Source organism: Phacochoerus africanus, chromosome 16 (assembly GCF_016906955.1).
Source record: "Phacochoerus africanus isolate WHEZ1 chromosome 16, ROS_Pafr_v1, whole genome shotgun sequence".
NCBI lineage: Eukaryota > Metazoa > Chordata > Mammalia > Artiodactyla > Suidae > Phacochoerus > Phacochoerus africanus.
Window position 1 is genome coordinate 31,777,341 of NC_062559.1, and position 17,406 is coordinate 31,794,746.

The 17,406-nt window shown below is 34.7% G+C and overlaps 1 protein-coding gene across 1 annotated transcript in view; it reads right to left on the bottom strand.

Moving 5' to 3' along the window:
* The window catches only part of FOXP2 (forkhead box P2), a 545,958-nt gene that overhangs the window by 468,773 nt on the left and 59,779 nt on the right, over positions 1-17,406 (bottom strand). The window contains exon 2 of the mRNA XM_047762905.1: positions 6,651-6,795. The gene's annotated coding sequence lies outside the window, so the exon portion shown is untranslated. The remainder of the gene's footprint in view (positions 1-6,650; positions 6,796-17,406) is intronic.

A 17,406-nucleotide genomic window follows, 5' to 3' on the forward strand; every position in this document is an offset into this window, starting at 1 on the left:
ACTAAAAAGTTTACATCATTGTAAGAGAACATGGATATTGCACCTAATTTTATTGAATTATTATTTTACAAAGATTCAAATCAATTATGAAGACAGTTGTATAAAGCTGCCACAAGAAACTGACTCCTTGTTATTCAGTGAAAACTAAATCACATGAACATCGATTTTTCAGAAAGATTCAACTCTTATCCTGCACGCTCTGTCATTTTTAAATTATGTCTCTTTACAGACATTTAAAAAATAATCTTGTTTTCCATGTCCCTATATACCTCAAATTGACCAATGCACACCTTTTTGAACCCCAATAAAGATATAGTAATAGATCATTCTCTGAGTTACATATTGAAGGGAGAAAACAAAAAAAGTTTTTCTCTTGCCTGCCGGGAATATGTAAAAGAAACATAAATATTCTTTAGATCCTCTTTTAAGAATTTATAAACATTCCAGGTAGGGTAATATAAAGTTACAGAAACACTAGGGGACAAAGAAATAATAACTTTTAAAATATTTCCATGTGATGATAGAATCCATATTTCCTGAATTCCAGAACTATATTCTTTCCAGAAGAATTCTCTGCTTCAAAATTTAACAAATAAAATAAATGACTATGTACTACACACTGCTGTACACAGAGAGAGAGACACATATAGATGGATATACATATGTACATACACACACACACACACACATGCACAGAGAGAAAGAAACACAGAGATAAATACACATATATGTATATATAAACACATATATACATGCAAACATAAATACATATTTATTTACTTACACATACTTCTCCATATATTTAGAAAGGGCAAGAGAGAGACCACTATCATTAAGTGCTGCTCTGTGCCAAGTATTTTTTATGTTTGATGCTTTAATCTTCACAAAACCCTTTAAGAAATTGTTATTATTTCTTTTTTTACACATGTAAAACTTACCCAAGATCAACATAAAAAATACATGGCAGAGCAAATGCAGGTCTGTCAAGTGCAAAAATGAGCCTCCTTCCTCCACGATACCCTTAAAATAAGTTTTAGGACGACTGTAACTATTGCTTTGTATCACTTTAACAGAGAAAAAAATTCATTCTGGCACTAAGAAGAAACATAGCTGCTTTTTAAAACAAAATCTGATTTTATTCCCAAAATTTCAATATGGCAAAGGAAAAGTTGCTACAAAGATAATTCTTAGTTGAATATGTTCAAAATGTAATTCCCTGGTAATCTGGGTTTTGGCCAAGACAAATCAAAGTCATAGATATTTTACAAATGCCAAGTTTTCAGAGAAACAAAAAAATGCAATAGCAACAGATGCATTCTCCCTAGACATTTGTGTTGAGCCTAGCTATATCCAAAATCTGAAGAAAAAGGGGAATTTTATATTTCATTTTGATGAACAATAAATTCTTGATTTCTGTTAATGTCAACCAGTTTAAATAAGATTATATTTACTCCTTGGAAAATTAAACAGTAGAATATAATAAGAAAGAAAGAAGAAAGTAAGGAGGAAAAAGAGGGAGGGAGGAAGAAAAAATTTTAAGGAGACTAGAAAGAAAACCATATATGGTACTTCTTAAAATGAAAAAAACATTTGAAATTTTCTATTCAAAGAAATAATACAAAGTGTATTTGTTTTTCTTTTCTTTTATAACATACTAATATTAAAATTCACAAATTAAAGTCCCACTTAAGTGAAAAAGCAAGTATGTCCAAGGATAATGGACCATGCACAAAATGGATTAAAATTTAAGGAAAGAAGCTACAAACAATTCAGTAAAGGTCAGTAGTTCATTACTTTAGAATAGGTTTTGGTTACATTGTAAAATGTATCTATTTTTTAAATTCAAAATTAAAATATCTGTCTAAAAATAAAGCCAAGTTTATACTATGTAAATAAGCTGTCATAAAAAGTTACCAAATGTATGGAAACAGAGAGGTTCTCCTCTAAGGACTTTCCCCTAAATGAAACACACTGCTTTATAATATCACAAAATACTGATGTTAAAATTATGGTTTTTGGTGTGTTTTTTGTTTGTTTGTTTTTTGTCTTTGCCTTTTCTAGGGCCACTCCTGCGGCATATGGAGGTACCCAGGCTAGGGGTCAAATCGGAGCTGTAGCCACCGGCCTACGCCAGAGCCACAGCAACGCGGGATCCGAGCCGCATCTGCAACCTACACCACAGCTCACGGCAACGCCGGATCCTTAACCCACTGAGCAAGGGCAGGGACCAAACCCGCAACCTCATGGTTCCTAGTCGGATTCGTTAACCACTGCGCCATGATGGGAACTCGCAAAATTCTATGTTTTTAATATCTTTGAGTATTCAGAGTAGGTCAAATAAGAAATTATCTCATTTTTCTCAGAATTCTACTTAACAGAATTATTGATTGCCTTTTTCCTTTTAAAATTATATTAGATATGCAAAAAAGTAACTAAATAAGCTTTTATTTTTTAGAGTCGTTTTAATTTTACAGGAAAACTGAACAGAAGTACAGAGTTCGCATATATACCTTCTCCATCCTCAATGTACACAAAGTTCCTACTATCATTATCATTTTGCGTTACCATGTACATTTGCTACAACTGATTAACCCTATTAAAACAGTTATTAACTAAAGTCTGAGTACACATTAAGGTTCATTGTGTTGTATAGGTCTATAGTTGTACAGTCAACAAATACTTAATGTGATGTGTCTATCATTAAAGTACAACACAGACCAGTTTCACTCTCCTAAAGATCCCCTGTGCTCTGCCTATTTGTCCTTCCCTCTCCTCAAACCCCTGGTAACCACTAATGTTTATCTCCACAGTTTTGCCTTTCCCAGAATGTCATATAGTTGGAACCACAGTATATAGCCTTTTCAGATGGCTTAATTCACTCAGTGATATTCATTTAAGGTTCCTCTGCATGTTTGTGATTTAATCATTTATTTTCATCAACTGAATAATAGTCAATTATATGGCTATAACACAGTTTGTTTCTCAATTCATCTATATCTATTGCTTCCAAGTATTAGCAATTATGAACAAAGCTTATATAAACATTCTTGTGCAAGTTTTTCTTAGACATAAGTTTTCAACTCATTTGGGTAACTATCCAGGAATGCATTTGCAGGATTGTATATGAGTAAATATTAAATTTATGTTTAGCTTTGTAATAAACTGCCAAACTATTTTCCAAAGCGGCCATATTCATTCCCACCAACAATGAATCAGTCCTCACTGCTTGCTCTGTATCCTTGGCAGCATTAGGTGTTGTCAGGGTTCTGAATTTTAAACATTCTAATAGGTGAACAGTGGTATTTTGTTGTTTTAATCTGCAATTCTCCAATGAAATAAATACCAAGCATCTTTTCATAAGCTTATTTGTAATCCGTATATCTTCTTTGGTTAGATCCATTTAAAGTTCTTGTCCATTTTTAATTGGGTTTTATTTTCTTATTGTTGAGTTCTTTGCACATATCGATACAAGTCTTTTATCACATATCTGTTTTATAAATATTTTCTTCTATTCTTTGGCTTATCTTTTCATTCTCTTAACAGTGTCTTTCTCAGAATAGAAGTTTTTCATTTCAACAAGGTACAACTTAGCAAATTTTTCTTTTATGGACTGTGCTTGCGGTGTTTCATATAAAAAGCCATCTCTAAACCTGAGCACTAGATTTTCTCCTATGTTGCCTTCCAGCAGTTTTATAGCTCTGCATTTTACACTTAGGTCTATGACCCATTTTTAATTCATTTTTGTGAAAGGTATATATTTTGCACCTAGATTTTTTTGCATGTGGATGTCTAGTTGTCCTAGTACAACTTTTGGAAATACTGTCCTTTTTCAACTGAATTGCCTTTACTCTTTTGCCAACGATCAGCTGACTATACTTGTGTGCGTATCTTTCTAGGTTCTCTATTCTGTTACAGAAATCTGTCTATTATTTCATCAATATCATACTGGCTTGATTATTGCAGCTTTAAACAAAGTCTTGAAGGCAAGTAGTGTCAGTCTTTATTCTTTTTCAACAGTGTGAACTGAGTCTATTCTGGGTCTTTTGCAATGTTTATAATATTTGCAATATTTATCAATGTTTACAATATTCTTAAATTTATCAATATTCACAAAATACTTGCAGAGATTTGATTGGGATTGTGTTGAATCTATAAACTTCAAGTTAGGAAGACCTGATATCATAGCCATATTGAGTATGCCTATCCCTGAACATGGAATATCTCTCCATTTACTTATTATCTTCTTTGATGTTCTTTCATCAGAATTTCATAGTTTTCCTAATACTGTTGTTGTACATATTGTCAGGCTTACTTGTGTTTCTTTCTCTTTTTTGGTGTTAATACAATGGTGGTGTATTTTTAATTTCAAAATTCCAATTGTTCACTGTTGGCATACAGAAAAGCAACCGACTTTAGATCGTATTTTTTGCTACCCTGCTATAATTGTTTATTAATTTCAGGACTTTCCTTGGTTGAGTTTGGGATTTTTCTAAATAGACAATCATGTGATCTGCAAATAAATAATTCTACCTCTTTCTTCCCAATCGGTATACCTTCTATTTCCTTTCCTTATCTTACTATCTTAGCTAGGATTTCCAGTATGATATTGACTAGGATTGTTAAAAGGGAATATTCCTGATCTTAGGAGAGAAGCACCTAGCTTCTCACTGATGATTTTTCATAAAGCAAATAACCATGCAACAACTGGCACAGAATATTGCTGACACACCATAAGTTCCTGGAACGTCTGCCCAATTTCTACCACCTACCTAAAATTTAACCATTACCTTTACTTTTGTTGCAATCATTTCTTGCATCCCTAAATACCAAAGCTTAATTTTGGAACTCCATATAAAAGAAATCATACAGTATTATTCTTTTGGGTCTAGGTTTTTTTTTATTCAGCATTATGCTTATGAGATTTAACAATGCTATTGTTGCTATACTTTACCCAATTGCACTGCTGCAGAGCACATGTTTGAAAATTTTTTCTATGAATGACAGTATTTCCAAATCTTCATCAACCTCAAACCATTCACTACTGACCCATGAAATTTAAATAACTTTTATTTATTTATTTATTTTTAGGACTGCACCTGCAGCATACGTAAGTTCTCAGGTTAGGGGTGGAACTGGAGCTGTAGCTTCCAGCTTACACTAAAACCACAGCAATGCCACAGCTGTGGTGTAGGTTCCAAGCCATTCCTGGAACCTACACCACAGCTCACGGCAACGCCAGATCCTTAACCCACTGAGTGAGGCCAGGGGTCAAAACCTCCGTCCTCATGGATACTAGTCGGGTTCGTTACCACTGAGCCACAATGAGAACTCCTAAATAACTCCTTAACATTTCATCATATTTATTAATAATAAAAATTAAGTTTTAAGTGAAACCACTACTAACGTTTGTAGTCTTTCTGAAAGGTGTTTATTCTAGTTCAACGACGGAAAAAATCTGAATTGAACTTCTAAGACCAAAAAAGTTTCCTTTTTATGCATAGTTTATGCTAAATTCAAGATTTTCAACTCACAATTATAGATTGTCAGGAATGGCCACAGTTTCATGGCTCTATCAGATGTTCCAAACAACAAGATTAAACATGAACCTAGAAATTATGAAGAATTCTCACTGCAGATTACTTTGACAACTTTGTCAGATGCTATGTGGTTAAGAATATCACATTCAAAACTTGTAAAGATTCATATTTCAATTCTGGAGATAATTGGGAAGATTATAATGTGGTTTTATTCAACTTTAATAAGTATTCATTTTCTATGGCATAATTTGGACTTTTTAAAATCAAAACAACACTCTATCAAGGATTTCTTTCACTAAGTGGATGAACAAGGTGATCGACTGTTAAGCAAAAATCAAGTGTCTGGCAGTTGAGCCATTATTACATCATGTATCAAGTGCCTTATCACAAGAATGATCACTAGGTAACTTTCCAGATAAAAGCAGTGGTGATAACAAATTTCTTCCCCAATAATCTTCCCAAATCAAGCACTGCCTTTAGTCATCATTCTTTCTACCACTTTCTGGACAGCAACGGAATTCTGTGTTTCTATAAAAACATTAACAGACATCTTTAAGTTCTTTCTAATAAAAGAGGAAAGAAGTCTTTCCAATACAGTGAGCTGACAAAATTTATGTATTTTATAGTAGATTACAGACACAAATTCAGTCCAGTTCACTTTCATCATGCAAAGTGAAAACAGGACTTGATGTCTCTCCTACTAGAAGGTAGATTTAAATAGATATATTAAGATAGTCTTAGTCTCAGATATGAAGAAATATAAAAAAGTAAGAACCAAAGTTTAGAGCATACAGGGGTTATGATGGCAAAAGTGCACATATTAAAGAAAGTTACCTTTTCATTTGAATACTCTCAAAATTCTTAACTGTTTTCTGTCAGAAGGTAAAATTAATACTAATCCATTTTGCATTAAATGTTATTATTGTAAAGCATCACCTTGGGTTATTAGTTAGAAACTGTTATCACACATAGAAATTTAAGTTACCAACCAAATATCTGTATATTTTGAAGAGAAAAAAAAATACAAAGAATATTGTCATCGCATACTTTTCTACTAACATGTGAATAGCCACAAAACTGAGAGATGGAAAATACAGAGAACAGATGACTTACATTTGGAGGGTTAGGCTTTCATTCTCTCTCCCAGGATTGAGGAATTTTATTCTTTGTGCTTACAATGTTCCTTTCTCCAGGGTATTCTTCTACTTCCAGAATAGGTCAGAACAAAGCTTCAATAGGCTTCTATTATTTGTTTGATCTAGAGGGAAATTATACTTTTAATCAATTATTGCAAAAATGCATCAAACTTTTTTCTTACTGTGCTGGGGGGCGGGGGCTTCTCATTATTTTCTGTTGGATCTGAGGTGAACGGAGAAAATAGGAATTGCTATTGTTGAATATTGTAATAAATAAATCAAGCAGTTTAAATTAACACCACTAAAAGAAACCCACATCTATCTCCTTTTTCATTTTTATGGCTAAGCAGCATAGCAAGAGGAAATTAATATTCAAAATCCAAATGACTACAAAAGCCTACTCAAATGTATTTTTAAAAGACTTTAACATAATTTTGCAAATCCATGAGTTTGAATGGACTGGCAGAGACGATTAGGTATCAAATATTTTTACTCATTCATTTTAATGTCTTAGGGCTAAAGAATTACAGGGTGATTAGAAAAGTGTAAAGGAAAATCCATTTTTAAAAAATTTAATGGAATAATAAAAAAAAGATGATTTCAAGAGCACGAGACAGACCAGAAGCTGACAGCAGGGTCTGTAGGCAGGGCAAGAAAGTCTGGAGTAAGAATTCTGATGATGGTACAAAGCATGTTGGTCAAATTAAAGCATATAACATGAATACATTTTTAATCTAATTTGATGTTAATTATCTAAGAAACTCATAAGATGTAAAATTGCAACACATCCTACATTCACAAGGACACAGAAACATAATATATGATTATTTGACCTTTGGTGGTATGAAGAGTCATATTTTTAAGAGAATTAATTGTATTCTACAATTTTTATCAAATTGTAGTTTTCTAATAATGGGTATTTTCTGCCTCATTAAAATGAAATATTAAGATAAATGTCTTCAACTTGTGCCATACCCTAGATCACACGCTCTTGCCTTATCATAAAGCCATTTGTATTGCTTTCCATTAAATAATAAATCAAAATGTAGGGGGAACATTTAGAGAAAACTGGAAATAAAATATAGATGTTTGAGGGAAATGCATCTGCTAACACTTTAAAGCCAATTTTGGCTCAGAAATTTAAGAATATTACATTTGTGATTATTATTTCAAAAATAATAATATAGTGGGAATACAGTAAACAAAGTCAATCAATATCTATATTTGAATAGCTAAATACAAAAACCAAAACATGTATGGGCAGAAGAGTACCACTTTAAGCCATCAATTTGATCACAAATTGATACTTGTGTCATCTCCTTCTGTTTTTAACCATTGTAAGGGGTACTTGAAATCATTTGCCTGGAAAACCTCAAAATTACTTCAAGGTGAAACAAACACACAAATCTAACCACCAAAAATTAAAACTATTAAAGGAGAAAATGCACTCAAGACCAGATTTTAGGATTACAGAAAATTGGAGTATTTTCTTTTAGAAAGATTCGACTAATGTTGGCCTAACAGACTTACTGTTAAAACTTATTAACATGCACTTTCTATATGAATATTTCCATACGGCTTTTCAAACACAGGTAGTTCTACTTTAGTTTCTAGAACACAGAAATGGTTTTGCTGTATTTTGGATCAGTGCAGATCAATGCACATTCCTTTAGGGAAGCCTTTTGAACTGACAAGGCGTGAATGATTGACATCAGTAACAAATACTTTTTGTTGTCCTGGACTGACATGCCATTTACAGCTATACCTATGCTAATTAATGCCATACATATCTACCAGATGTGTCAGAAAAATATGCCAGACCCTTCACAGAATATAGTTTGACTGTAGCTAACATTACATTATAGATATGGAAATGCATCCTTTGTGATAAAGAACTGATCTCTTTCTCTCTCTCACATAGACTATACTATCTATTATAGAGGAACAACCCATTTATATGCACAATTAGCTATAACTTGTCTATTCCATTGGTAAAACTTTTTACAAAAAGGAAACTCTACCTTGAAATGTTCTAACACATTATAATCTTAACCCTAAAAAATACAGAACATAATGCACTCAAATATTAGTCAGGGTCTTCACCAACTACGCTCTCACCACATTACCCCATTATACTGAAATCTCTCGACTACACCAGCAGACTGTTAAAAATGGTAACTTTTCATTAATCAACTTCATCTCCCCATTCCCTAAGACAGAGTCTGGGATATAGTAGGTACTAGGGGGTTTTTTTGTATGTTTGTTTGTTTGTTTTTGTTTTTAATAAAGAGTTAAGATCAGTAAAGTCATCAAAATTATGCAGACCATTTTTGTCAATGAATTCAGTATATACAAAGAAATAAATATTAATGTTGACAACTGAAACCCTTAGTCATTAAATCATATAAACTAGTAAATAACTCACTGCAGTACAGTGGTACAGAGCCAGCACTCAGAAAATGTGACCTAAAAAATCAGGCTGGGAGTTCACATCGTGGCTCAGTGGTTAATGAATCTGACTAGGAACTATGAGGTTGTGGGTTTGATCCCTGGCCTCACTCAGTGGGTTAAGGATCTGGCAATGCCATGAGCCGTGGTGTCGCAGATGCAGCTCCGATCCCACGTTGCTGTGGCTGTGGTGTAGACTGATGAGCTACAGCTCCGATTAGACGGCTAGTCTTGGAACCACCATATGCCACGGGTGCGGCCCTAGGGAGAAAAAAAAGATTCTTAACCCTCTTTCTTGATTCCCCTCCTACCTCAGACCCTCTTTTTTCAGTTTCTGCTAGTTCTTATTCTTACTTACATGTATTTCCTCAAAGTCCATTTTCCCAAAACTTAATTCCAGTCCTCCTCTTCTCTCTCTGTTTTTTCTTTTTGTTTTTTTTTTTTTTAATTTAATGGATGCACCCACAGCATATGGGAATGGACGTTCCCAGGCCAGGAGTGAATCCGAACCTCAGCTGGGACCTACGCCGCTGTGAGGCACCCACTGCACCAGACCGGGGATCGAACCCCCATCTCCACAGTGACCAAAGCCATTGCAGTCGGATTCTTAACTCGTTGTGCCACAACAGGAACTCCAGTCCTCTTTTTTTTTAGGGCTGCATCCATGGCATGTGGACGTTCCCAGGCTAGGGGTTTAATCCCAGGGCTGCAGCTGCCAGCCTATACCTACCACAGCCACAGCAATGCCAGAACAGCAACACTGGATCCTTAACCCACTGAGCAAGGCCAGGGATTGAACCTGCATCCTCATGGATCCTAGTCGGGACTGTAAACCACTGAGCTATGAAGGAAACCTCCTCCAGTCCTCTTCTTAATCTGAACTCTAGTACTTAAAATAACCATGACCTGTTGCAAATGATTACCAAATGTATATATGCAGTCCACAACTCTCTCCCGATGTGCAGATTTAAAATCCTTACTGAATATACTATCTCCTAACAGCTCCTCTTTTCTCCAGTGTTAACTCCCAGAACAAGGAAGCAATCAACAGTTAAAGAGGGAGTGAAGTCCTGCAAGAATTCACAGGCGTCAGAAAACAAGGGGAGAAATCCAAACCCATTCGAGTTAGATGCAACTTGTTCCTCGTATCTCATTTGTAATCCAAGTACATTTCCCTTATAAAAATTGCTGCATATAGTGGTTAGGTTTCAAGGCAAATATTGCTAGAAAACAATAACATGATAAAAATCAATACAGCATGAGGATCACAAAATAAAATACCCAAAGATAAAAGGGTAAAGCAGCTAGGTGCAAGAGAAAAGAAAGGTGTAGGGTACTGTGGTAAAATCTCTAAAGAGGTGGTTTTTAACCGGCATCATATTACTGCATATGCTACTGCATTTGCTGTATAGGAACACAGGCTTAGGCTTGCCAAATGGGAATTTTTGAGAGAAGTTAGAAAAGCTGTGGGGGACTGATCCAATTTTTTAAGATTTAACAAGACATTTCATATTTTTAAAAATAATATAATAATATTTGCAAGCTAAGGACACAAACCACTCCTTCCTGACTTCAATGTTAAACCAAAGGATCAGCTTATGACCTAAAAACCATGTATAATATGTTTTCTAAAGGAAAGGGTGGTCTGAGTCATGAATAACCAATACAAAATCCTTCCATATACTATCCATTTACACTTTGCGAAATGCTTGTTATTTAATTTATTACCTAGAATATCCTGTGAGTGCAGTTTTCATCCTCTCTTTGGCTCAGTTCTTTATCCTCTAATACCTCTTGAACATCTTCACTTGAATATTCTGGTGTTGACCCTTCTTCCAATTAATTATGGCTTATATATTTTCAGAAATTTATCTCAAATCTTCTCTATACTCAAGAACACTCAAGTTTTCTTAAATATATGCCAATATACCAGATGTCTCTATGAAGCATCTTAAAAACGGTATCTCACCCACCTCTACAATGCTAGTCTTTTTCCCTTTTCTTCAAGCACAATTTCAAATTCATATCCCTCACCTCCCCTAACATCTTCAAACATATCACTCACCATTCATCTCTGTAGAAAACACCAGATCTAACAAAGTTTTCAAAAGATGCAATTTTTAAAAAATAATCTATTAGCATGGCATAGGGGAAGGAGTGGAACGTGACTTTACACTGTACAAATATTTCCCTGGTGCTTTTTCTTTTTTTATTTTCTTGGCCATACCCGTGGCATAAGGAAGTTCCCATGCCAGGGGTGGAAACAATGCCTCAGCAGCAACCTGAGCTTATGCAGAGACAATGCTGGATCCTTAACCCACTGTGCCATAGTGGGAACTCCTGCCTTTTCTTACTAGCTTATCAATTAATGTTGTTTAACAGCAGAGCCGGTTCCTCAACATCTACTGAACAAATAAGAACTTATTAGCCTTAAACCCAAGACCCTTCATCTTAGGATCGACGCTGCCTCTCCTTTACTTTCCTCCACAAATCTCCTCTACACTCCAGAATGGAGCCAAACATGTTGTGTTTGCTTTATCAGCCTCTAAAGTCTCCATTTGCTTCAATGAGCATGGCTCTCTCTCCTCTCAAATTCTAGTTATTTAGATTGTCCCATGCCTTCCAAACCTCGATTTGATCACCATCACCCCCAAGAACCACACCCTTATTTTCTTAATTAGACATAATCGACTCACATAGTATTTTCTCTACAGCTCTTCTTTGAAAACTAATCACTTAATTTACCATGTAATACATTTGTCCACACACTTGATTTCTCACGTTTAATCAAAAATTATTTTAAAGCATAGAATACATCTTATTCATCGCTGTCTTTCTTAACAACCTAGCTTTATTATGACAGAAGTACTAAACCATTTACAAGGAATGGTGAACAAGGCAGAAGCAGAGTTACAGTATAACTCAAAAAAAAGACAGTTATGTTAAGCCCGTTTTAATCTTTTGTGTTCATCAATTTCAGAAAGTAATTGTCACTACCATTATTTTCAAGTTCTGAAAAAAAAAAGGAGAAAAAACAAGTCATTACTTGATTTACTTCTATAGAAGACACACTAGACAAACTGTTTTAAGTCAAATGATGGAGGATAAGAATGTACATATATATGTGTGTCACTGGGTCACTTTGCTGTATAGTAGAAAATTGAAAGAACACTGTAAACCAAGTATAATGGAAAAAATAAAAATCGTTAAAATAAAAAAATATTTGGTTTTAAATACCTACATTGAAGTTCTGAATCAACATTAAAATTTAGAATCAAAAACAAAATTGTGAATTTTTTGTATGAAAACCAAGTTACTTGACCATTTGTTTTAAAAGATATAATGAATCTTTCATAAAGACCACTAAGGTAGCTCTCTGTGTCTTATGGAAAGTAGGATCAAAACTAGCATATCTGGGGTTCCTGTTGTGGCTCAGTGGGTTAAGAACCCAAAACAGTGTCCATGAAGATGAGGGTTTGATCCCCAGCTTCACTCAGTGCATTAAGGATCTGGCATCACCAGAAGCTGTGGTGTAGGTAGCAGATGTGGCTCGTATCCAGTATTGCTGTGGCTGTGGCGTAGGCCAGCAGCCTCAGCTCCAAATCAACCCCTACCCCAGGAACTTCCATATGCTCAGGTTTAACTATTTAAAAAAAGAAAAAATATTAAAGTAGCACATCCAACACAAGTAGGGTCATCCAAGGAGCTGCCAAGAGATACAAAGAGAAATACAAATTATATTCCAAACTCTAATTATATTAGCAGCAAATTTTTTTTAAATGGAGTATTTACTCTTGAATTACTTTAGGGAAGAGAATTTACTTACATAAACTTTCAGTGAAGCACAAAAACTAACACAAAATGAACTAGCAGTGAATAACCAGGATCTGCTAAGAGGGAAGATTTTAGGTGCCTCTGGCTCACCCCCAACAGTTCACAGGAGAGATTCATAAAAGTGAGGAATTTATTCAAGATTTCATTGGGTCTAAGTGGCAGAGATGGGAGGAGAGCTCAGGACAACTGCCCTAATCGAAAAATCTTTCCTTTCGAAACCAATGCAAGCTAAGTATACTCAAAATTTAGCTGATGTATAAATATACACATATAATATTTAATTTCTCTATATTTGAAGATAATTAATTTCCACTGAATAACATATATAATCAAAATTAGAAAAGATCAATATTTTGGTGTTACGTCAGAGTGTGCTTATCACAACACCTTAAATTTCATATTAAACATATCTCATTTATGTATCATACCCATGTTTATAACTGCAGAGTCAAATAAGGATATCTGACTCCCAAAATAATAATCATCCATTCTCTCCAGAGGGCACAACCAATGTCAGCATCAATAGATTCACATATAAAGAAGATCTACTCATTCTCCTCAAGATTTCTGGGTAGTTGATTGAATATTAGCTTATTTATGAAGTGGAAAAAAATCTCAGAGCAAACAAGCAGGAAAGGGGAAAAAAAAAAAAAACACAACTATCTTATCTATATTGCCCTGACAATTGAGTTTGGACAACAGTATTTTCTAAATGTACCCTATTCAGGGCTGGATATGTAATTACCTTCAGTTCATAGTCTAGACATTAATGCTTTCATAGTATTTAAGACTCCTTGTAACATGCTTGCAGCTTTAAGTAAGCAAGGCTCAATCTTGACCAGATAAATTAGCAAAGAATGCAATAAAAGCTGCAATAAAAGAACTTTATCCTACAAACCTTCAAGTTGCTGCTAAATGAGATTTCTTTGAAATGCAGATCAGTTGAACTAGATTAGTGAATTTTAGCTCCTGTCAACATCATAACAAAATACAAATACAATTGTTCACTGGCCTTATCTCCATGCTTCCATCTGCTGCCTTGTTATTTACTTTCCTTGATTTACTATGCAGATCTAAATAAGGCACATCAAGGAGGGCTTACAACACAATGGCTTCTTAAGCTTTACATCAAGGTATTTGAAACTGAAGCCAGGAAAGGGCTGCCATCAAAGACATATCTCTAATGAACTTCCATATCAGAGAAGGTTTGGTATTTAATACTGCTGTGAAAAGAAAGAGCTACAAATCAGAATGGCCTATGAAAGAAAATGCCTACAAATCTTGATGAGATTAGCACCTCTGAGAATTAATATCCCAATAAAAATGATGTCTGGTACCTTGAAGAGTTAACTTCCAACCTTTGCAAATATAATGCACTGTGTCAAGAGCAGGGAAATCATTTGACAAGGTTAAAAGGTCAGGGAAGAATTTTTAATTTTTCTCCCAAAGCTAGAAAATAATATTTTTTACTCCTGCTTATTAAATCCCTGCCAGATTAAACAAACTTCAACATAATTAATACAATTAACAGATTTATAACATTATTTTCTATGTTACATGCATTTTCCACTATTTTTCAAAAAGAAACATTACAAACAACTTCAGAGTAAAATAATGTAATCTAAAATGACAGCATGCAACATTTGTTCATCAATTCTAGTATTTCACTTTTCTCCCCCGCAGCAATCTATGGCAACACAGAGTAAAATCTTCAGTCACTTTGCAAATTTCAGGGTGCCATCTTTATATGTCACTCACCTTTTAAAGAGATAGAGTAAATAAGAATCTCCTCCCACCCTCTCTTCTTCCCTAAACGTATTTTCCCACTTTTATTTCCAACGTGTCAAAGTTGAACAAGACAATAATTCACAAACATGAGTGAAAGTTTCCAGCAAACTCTGCTTGCATTACTGTTTGACAATTTCTTTCCCATAAGCAGCAAGGTCTACAAACAAATGACAGTTGTTGTTTTTAGGGGAAAAAAAAGAAAGCAAGCAAGCATTTCAATCATTTATGTCATTCTATAGCAAGGGAAGATCCCACAAGCAAGTTTTGTTCTGCGGATCAATCAGCTCCAAACCAAAGTAGACAAGTTGTCGACTCCAGTGCCTGGAAATCCTGCTGCAGGCTTACCAGATGATGAAAACTGAGGTATGCAGCGGGGGGCCCCACATGGCATTTGGTAGCTTCTGGGCACGTCAAACTTCACAACTACCCTACAGTCAATGACAGCAAACACCTTCCCTGTTCTTGCCTCCAAACATAAACTTGCCTCTCTACCCTCCCTTCGAATTAAGAATTACGGGCAGTCTTCCAGAAACAAAGCCCCAAACAGGAGCAACCTCCCATGACTACACAACAGAAATTGCAGTTGTCTTTTTGCTGGATTTCCTTTCACGCAGGCGAGGTTCCAGACTTATTTACAACCACAAGAGACCATTACCTCTTCATGCTTAATAAAATGACAAAACAACAGATTTGCATATGCAAAAGCAGGTGCTCTAACAGGTTTGACTACTCTTGACCTAAAGCACATAAAAGAGGTTTCTCTGCAACAGCTGTCTCAAAAGTCCTGGTGCTCTGATGGGCATTCAAAACTCTACCATCTGTAGAAGCGTGTGCTCAAAATGACAATATGAATTAAAAACTGATCAATGAACTTCTCTCATCTTTATCCATATGTTTAAATTCCAAGATATGTATATATTGGGCTATTTTACCTATCAGTCCTAGATAACAAAAACAGAAATGCTGACATGCAAAAGGAATGTGTTCAATTGATCACTGCAGAACAATTCTTTGCACCATGCTGACATACTGAGATGCCAGGAACTGAATTTTAATCATGGTATTATTTTACAGAACACAATTTTTTCCGCAGGATTAATCATTTTAATTGCTATAACAATAACCTAAATAACTACTTTGTTGGATTTTTCACTATCCTAATTGTTTTTCTTAACTCTTTTTATATTCCAGTTGTCATTTTCGATCCTAAAAATAACTACATTCATGAGTTTCTTAAGCTTTCTTACTTAGGGCTTTCATTTAGAGAGGTACATTTTTCTGAGACTCCAAGATTATAATTTTCTTTAAGAGGCTACTTTTCCCCTTGCACACTAAGGTAAAGAACCTGAGTCTGAGCATGACCCCTTACTGAACAGAATGACTTGTTTTTGAGTTATATTTGCAGAAGGTAGCACCATATGCCCCAAGCTCCAAGTTGGGATGCTCTTTCTACGGTCTAATTTGCTTGTCAAAAGATGTTACAATCACAAACCTCCAGTGTCTAGATAAACTTAATATCTCGTGAAGCAACAACAACAATTTTCCTCACTTTCTTTAGAAGTAACAAATTAATCTCAAATAAACACAAAAGGTTTGTAAAGTTCAAACAACTTCTGAATTATAAATAAAAGAACCTGGTGCCACATGATTGAAAAAAGAAAATCATACACACGTACATAAGTTCAAATTAATTATTAAGACCAAAACCCTGTCTGCTTTTTGAAAGAACAGAAGCAGCATGAGGTGCACAATTTTCAAGCTGACTTATAAATAACAAACTACTTTTTAAACAGAAGTTTCAGAGAAATCAAATATAAATCAAATCACAATTCATTTATAAAAATTAACCTTTGAAATTCAAGTGAAATGCATCCACTTATTTTAAATATTTTTGCAATTTCCACTGTATGCATATCTTTGCAATTTGGTCTTCACCTCCAAGAATCTTTAAACTTGGCTGCAATATTCTTTTGTTTGTTTGACTGTGATTTTGTTTGTCTGTTTTCTCATGAAGGAGAGATGGTATCTGACCATAGGGAGGAAGAAAGACCAAACCTGCAAGCAACCGGTTTAAGTTTTTTTCTTTTTTCTTTTCTTTGTCTTGTTGCTTCAACACTTAAGATACCATTTAGAGAAAAAAGCAAGGGTATTCAGTGGCTGTTTCTCACAACTGAGATGAGACATGACTATGACCCCTTCAAAGCCTTTCCAAATTTTTTAAAACTAAAATTATTTACTCAATAGGTCGTAACTGCCTTTCGTGAGCCACAGTAATCCATCATGTGAATAAATATTTAGACAATATTTTAAATGTGTACGATGTACTTGACGGAATGCCACAGCTCCAGGCTGTCATGTAAATACAATCTGATCAAAAACATTCTGCTCGTACAATAAAAGCCCAGTTACAAACACAATAGTTCAGCCCAGGAGAGAAAACTGATATCTACCAAAAGCTCAACAGTGGAAAGTGACCATCAGTGACATATACCATTGCAATTTTAGGTTTTAAAAGTTGGTTTTGTTGAAGCAGATATCATATAAAGAATACACACCTATCTGAAGCAGATATTAAGAAAGCCTCTTTAAAATGTACCATTTGTGAATAAAGATAACACATCTAATAAGCAACACTATGCAGCAGAAAAAAACAACAGAGTGGC